At 35.6% G+C, this 6880-nt stretch overlaps 1 long non-coding RNA gene and 1 other non-coding gene across 8 annotated transcripts; one reads left to right on the top strand and one right to left on the bottom strand.

Annotated features, from left to right (window-relative positions):
• Window positions 1-235: 235 nt before the first annotated feature.
• Window positions 236-3063, bottom strand: LOC141630104 (uncharacterized). 7 transcript variants are annotated; one of them, XR_012537435.1, is made up of 5 exons: window positions 2930-3063; window positions 1480-1585; window positions 1109-1211; window positions 645-723; window positions 236-480 (listed from the first exon to the last, which is right to left on the bottom strand). It is a non-coding gene; the product is annotated as an uncharacterized LOC141630104 (long non-coding RNA). The 7 variants fall into 7 exon arrangements; XR_012537432.1 differs by having other exon boundaries at window positions 2894-3062; XR_012537433.1 differs by having other exon boundaries at window positions 2910-3062.
• Window positions 3064-5134: 2071 nt separating this feature from the next.
• LOC141644732 (small nucleolar RNA R71) lies at window positions 5135-5240 on the top strand. Its single transcript, XR_012544342.1, has one exon. It is a non-coding gene; the product is annotated as a small nucleolar RNA R71 (small nucleolar RNA).
• Window positions 5241-6880: the final 1640 nt, after the last annotated feature.

Genomic DNA, 6880 nt, shown 5'->3' with positions numbered 1-6880 from the left:
ATAGGTGTCTTAGCCTAAGAGACCAGTTATTTGAAATGGTTTCTTTTGTCATAATTAAGAGACTTGTTGCCACTAAAACCGGTCTCTTTGCTTGTTATGTAAAGCAAAATCACAAGAGATTAAGAAACTGGTTATTAGCCAAAACCAGTCTCTTTGATCTCATCTTTGAAACTGGTTATCAACCAAAATCGGTCTCTTAGATTTTTACTGAAAAAAAAAATATCAATCAAGAAAATAAAGAAATACATAATTTTTATTAAAATTACAATTATTAAAAAAATTACAATATAACCATCAACATACTAATTAGCACAACATCATTATCATCATCATTTACATCAAATATTACAATATTAAAAATAAATATCATCCAGTACTTAAACTTCTTATCGAACGATTTCTAAAAAAGACGAAGTGACTAAAATAACCAGTTCCTGATTCTGATTCCTGGTCAGCCAACAAGATTTCTTCGATTAGTGCCTACATAGTTTCAGCAATATAAAAAATTAATAAAAGCAAACAACTTCTTCACAGTTCTAACAGAGAAGTAAACTTCAAAGAACTAGCAACTGCATCTTATAAATGATAAATAAATAAACCTTTACAATTTGATCTATAGCTCATATGTATCACATTCCACTAACCTCGGCCTCAAATGAACGAAGTGACTAATATAACCAGTTCCCAATTTTGATCAGCCAACAACATTTCTTCGATGAGTGTCTGCATAGTTTCAGAAATTTCTAACAAATAAGTAAACATGAAAGGACGAGCTGCTACATCTCATAAGTGATAAACAAACAAACCTTTGTCATTTGATCTTTAGTTCATATGTACCTTATTCCATTAACCTCGGCCTCAAATGAGAAGATATTTAAAAAAAATATCAAATTTTCAGTGCCTTTAACATTAATGATGAGGTTCTCCGCTAAATTTCTTACGAACAGATCATATTTGTCTCAAAAAAATTTGCCAACAAGTGGACTGCTAAAAATAAAAGTATGACATCATTTTGGCTACTTGTACCTTACAATTTACACACATAATATATTCTTGGGCAACAAGAACCACACACTACACGTAGGCTTAAGAAAAAAAAGGAATTTACCTCGAGTCTGCATTCAGGTAACGCGTAGCAGCAACAACTGTCCGCATCAATGGAACCAAGATTTTTCATGTCCATAGATAAGTTGGGTCCTGAGAGAGAAATCCTGGAAAGTAAAAGTATGAACTTTTCAAGTTATGGTGCTTTGCAACATTAATGATAAAGTTTACAATGAATATCAAATAGATGCAGAATAATAAAGTAACAATTATGCCAACTACACTATCATATTATCCCCGATTAGTGTTCACATGATCATACAAGCATAACTAGAGTACATTATTACTAAGTATATAATTGGGTACCATATTACAAAAATCTCCCTAAATAGACTTTCATTTACAGTGGTTAAGAGTTTAGATTATTATTGGTACCTTATGACATGTAAACCTGACTAAATAACACTTCCATTTGCAATGACTAAGAGAAAAACCAATGTTGATGATTTCCCACCATTCTTCTTGTCAAAGGCATGTAATTCTGCAATAGCAAACATAAGAAAATCACATAAGAGAATAAAGTCACAGCAAAGTCCATCATCCAATTATTATCAAAATAAATCATGACAGCAACTCTCCACTTCTAGACAAACTAAAAATTAAACAAAACACAAAGACAAAAGGGATACTCGTAAATCCCATCTTCAAATATTCAAATCCAAGTTGTTGACATGAAACTAGCCAGACCTGTTACTTCTAGGGAAGCTCTTGACTTGTTTGCCAAGTAAGAATGCAACGAAACCTCACTTTGTGCTTAACAAAACCATTTAGAGTCTCAGTCACCTTTCTTCTTTGATTTCTTAGGATGTGTTTGGATAGTAAAAGTGGGGGGAAACGGAGGGAAGGGGGAATGGAGAAATGGAGTTTTCCCTCTAAATCTTTCCTACAATGGAAGGATTTTGACAAGGCTTACAGGAGGGAAAATGAATCCCTCCAAATATAATCCCCCCTCCCCATTTCCCTCCTATACCTCCATTATTCTTCCCTTCCCTCCCCTTCCTTTCCCTCCAAATCCCCTCATCCAAACAAGCCCTACAACTCCATCCGACCAATCGCTACCTAAACCTCGATGGGGGAAGCAATGATGGTTTGCCTGGTCTGCATCCGTACAGTGCCCCCATCAAATCATCCATCTTACCCAGATGACCAGTCATAAGATTAATGAGACACCTCTGCAAATATATGTTTTTGACATTTGTTTCACCAGCCACCATATCCAAAAGCCAGCTCTTAATAATTCCTAGTGATTTTAGGTTTTTTTTAGGAGAAAATCCCCGAAGGAGGAGATTTTAGGATTATTGGACACTCTCGTAAGCTCATCTTTCAAAACTTTTTTGGGTTTTCTAATCCAGTATCAACTAGGAACATTTCTTTGTTAGTTGCAGAACCTTGGATTGCAAGACACTAATACAAAACTTGTATTGGGATTGGGGAATAATTGACTCACATATGAACTTATTTGCAGAAATATTTGATTTTGAATCAAAGTGCGTCAATCAAAATTCAAACAATGATATTCACAAATCACTTGAGAAAGTATCAATCAAACCAATTGATTGTTAACAAAAATATTTAAATATTGGGTTTGTAAATTATGAATGAACCCTACCAAGAAGTGAAAATAATTGATACAATAATGTTAATCAACCATGATTTCCACAATCAACAAGACACCCATTAATATTCAAACAATGAATTTCATGAAATCTTCAATCAATCACAAATTAAGGAACTACCAAATGTAACGAAAAATTGAATTAGACACTTGTAACTTATGAACAAAACTAACAGATTAATAAGATTACTGAAATAACATCGACGTTACAACAGTAGACGGATGAGCCGGAGTTGATTAGTGGTAGAGTTGAACAGTTAACCGGTTGTGTGATGTGACTCATATTTGCGCATATTTAGTCCCTCAATTGAGCCTATTTTGCATATTACTATAATGTTCCATAGCCATTTTATTCGTCAAATGCTTCCTATTTTGCTTTCCTAGTGCATTTCGTATATTTTGTAGGAAAGAAGACAATTAGGCGAAAAATCCCATCTCTCGTGCTTATTAGGGAGGTCATTGATGATATTGGTGAAAGAAGGAGAGGCAAGAACAAAGATTAACAACACAAGAATAAGAAGTATGCGGAAGGAGAAGTAAAACGCATTCTGAAGGATAATCCGAGTGTCCTAGCATGAAAACGCCCGTCGCCCCCTCACACAATCCGAGCGTCCCGATGGTTGATCCGCTCGTCTCCCCTGCCCAGAATCCGAGCGTCTCCCTCCTCGGCACGAACGGACAGTGACACCTTCAGCACAATATGCTCATCTCCTCGAGGATACCTGCATTTCCCTACTTTAGAACTTTGCATTGTTAATTACTAATTTATCCTATATTAACCTAATGATGCACTACTATATATACTCCATTTGTAATAATCAATAAGAAGAAGCCTTGATAGTAGGAAATTCTCTCTTAGATAAGGAGTATATTAGAATAGATTACTCTTTAATTTTTCCAAAAATCACACATTAATCTTTCCTTAATTATTGTTCAAGTCTATTACTTTTGAATAATTGAAAATTATTGGGTTATTATTGGAGAATTGACAATTCTTCATCAATCAACCAAGTTCTCTTCTTTTATTCTTTGCTTTATTATTTTGGAATCTCCATAGGTATAATTCCATTAATCCTTGTTTTAATTATTGTTAATCTTTCTTACTTGTTCATCATGTTTTGCCTTGTTGTGATGATTGACACCATTAATGACATGTTTCTCATGATAATGAGTGAGTAGTTTCCTTAGCTAGGGTTAGTGGGTAATTAGGGGAAACCAACATGAGATTAATCATGCTTAATCTAATATGTTTTCACAATTAAATTGCTTGCTTGTTGTGATGTCAATCTATGCACATGTTATGTTTGATGAAATACTCAACCTATGAATCCTTGCATTTTTACCCATCTCTTAGCTTGACGACTCGGGAATGGAAGTCTAATCACAATGAGCTCCTTCTCTTTGGCTTTTTCTTCACTTTTCTTTGAAACTTCTTGATTGGTGGGTTCTTCTTCCCTAGAATTTTGCACAACTCTTTCCTTCTCACTAGCTTCCACAACTTCATCCTCAACTTGCTTCTTTGGTCTTTCATGTCTCGTACCACTCCTCAAGTGAATGGCACTAACCGTTTCATGTCTTGGGGGATTACTTTGAGGTGGTAGTTGCCTTTTTTGTCTTTGAGAGCTTGAAGATGCTAGTTGGGTCATTTGAGTTTCCAACATTTTTGTGTGGGCTAGGATGTTGTTGATGGTGATATATTTTGCTTGGCTATCTTTTTGCCTTTGATTGAAAAATTCTTGTTGATTCTTTGGCATTTGGAGGACCGCTTTTTGAACATCAAAACCTTGGTCATTTTGTTGATTGTATGGAGTTTGATATTGATAACCTTGGTTTTGGTTGAAAAAGGGTGTTTGATTTTGGTTTCTCATGGGAGGTGGGGTGTATGTTGGTTGAGGGTTTTGAACATTTTGGCTTTTGTATGAGAGATTTGGGTGGAATTTGGTGTTTTCATTGTAATAGTTGGAATAAGGGGTACCACTTTTGTATGATTGAAAAGCATTCACTTGCTCATTTGTTCCCCTACATTCACTTTGGTCATGTCCCAAAGTTCCACAATTCTCACATATCCCACTTGGGATTGATGAAGATGCCACCATGGCATTAACATGATGCTTTGGTGATTTTGAGGCTTCTTCAAGCTTAGTCATAGCCTTCTCAAACTTCAAGTTGATGGTATCAATATGAGCACTAAATTGAGCACCCAATTGAGTAATAGAGTCCACTTCATGGTTTCCTCCTCTAGTAGCCTTGCGAGGTCTACTATATTGTGAATTATGGACCGCCATTTCCTCAATCTTGTTCCAAGTTTGATTATCGTCAACTTCGGTGAACATACCATTTGATCCCATGTTGAGAATGTTTCTTGAGTCTTCATAAAGACCATTCCAAAATTGTTGTACCAAGAACTACTCGCTAAGTCCATGATGAGGACATGAGCGACAAATTCCTTTGAATCGCTCCCAAGCTTCATACAAATATTCTTCGTCCCTTTGCTTAAACCCGTAATTTGAGCTCTTAGCATGTTAGTCTTTTCCGGAGGGTAGAATTTTTTGTAGAAAGCTAGAGCAAACTTCTTCCAAGAGTCAATTCCAAGAGTAGCCTTATCAAGGCTTTTCAACCATTGTTTCGCGGTGCCAATTAGAGAAAAAGGAAATAAGACCCATCGAATTTGGTCTTGAGTCACTCCGGTTTGTGAAATCGCATCACAATAGTCACAAAAAGTTTCCATGTGGGAATGAGGGTCTTTATAGGCATCCCCCCAAATTGGCTTCTTTCGACTAATTGGATAAATGCGGATTTTGCAATGAAATTTCCGGTTAAGTGTTATGGTGTGGGAGTTCCATTGGGTAGGTTCTCCTTGGTTGGTACGGAATGTGATGAAAAATTAGGCATTGTGCGTTGATTGTGTGATTGATTTTGTGTTGGGTTCTCCTCACCTTCTCTTGCAAAAGGGTTGATGAACTCAATAGTGTTTGGTTGAATATCTACAACCTCACCAATACCTCTCAAAGTATTTCTAGCAAGTGTTCTATTGGTTGTCAAAGTCCTTTCAATTTTGTGATCAATGGGTAACAAGTTACCTTGTGATCTTCTAGACATGCAAAATATCAAACAACTCGAAAAAAAATTAGAACAAACCTTGAAGAGTTTTACTTCCCTAAGGCAAAAAAATATACAACTAATAACAATCAAAGAAAATCAAATCAAGTTAACACCGTCCCCGGCAACGGCGCCATTTTTGGTCGGTCCGCTTTCTTAGCTTAGATTTCGTTTACTTGTCGTTAGGAGCACCTAGACCAAAACAATATTTATAACTTCACAAACAACTCTACTACTAGTAAAGAAGTAAGTAAAGGTCAGATCCCAAGGTACGGGTATTGATGTAGGATTTTCGATTGCAAGTAGTGGTGTCTAGGGGTGTCACAATTTGGGTTGAGATAAGAAGATCACTAAACTAGATAACAATAAAAGTAAACAAGCAAGATGACTAAAATGAGATGTAAACAATTGATTAAAAGTACTAGGGTGTCATGGGTTCATAGGGGATTCACGGGAATTGATCATACAAAAATATTCTCAAATTTTAAGCAAGCAATTATTGTTGTGATAGGATCGAGTTGGTTTATATCTTACAATCCTAGGAAGGTTTGGGTCCCGGAGCCGAATCGATTAGATTGTACAACACCTACAAGTCGACTTAATCCTCCTTACTCAACTATATGCATGGTCTAATGAGACTCGAGTGTCTTACAAGTCTCATTGAAAAGGTAAGTGATGGGTAAAAAATGCAAGGATTCATAGGCTAGCATTTCATCAAACATAACATGTGCATAAGTTGAGATCACAACAAGCAAGCAAATAAATTATGAAAACATATTAAATTAAGCATGAATCATCCCCCATGTTGGTTTCCCCTAATTCCCCATTAACCCTAGTCAAGGAAACTACTCACTCATTATCAAGTTTAACATGTTAACAAGGTTGTCAAACATATTAACAAAGCAAAACATGATGAATAAATGAAGATGATTAACAATAATTAAAAAGGGATTAAGAGAATTATACCTAATGATGATTCCAAAATAATAATTCAAAGAATAATATAAGTACTTGATGATTGATGGAAGGTTGTCAATCTCCCAATAAACCCAAATAATCTTC

The sequence above is a fragment of the Silene latifolia genome, chromosome 2 (genome assembly GCF_048544455.1).
Source record: "Silene latifolia isolate original U9 population chromosome 2, ASM4854445v1, whole genome shotgun sequence".
Lineage (NCBI taxonomy): Eukaryota > Viridiplantae > Streptophyta > Magnoliopsida > Caryophyllales > Caryophyllaceae > Silene > Silene latifolia.
Note: the sequence above shows the minus strand (reverse complement) of the source record. Positions and strands in the feature narration are given on the sequence as shown.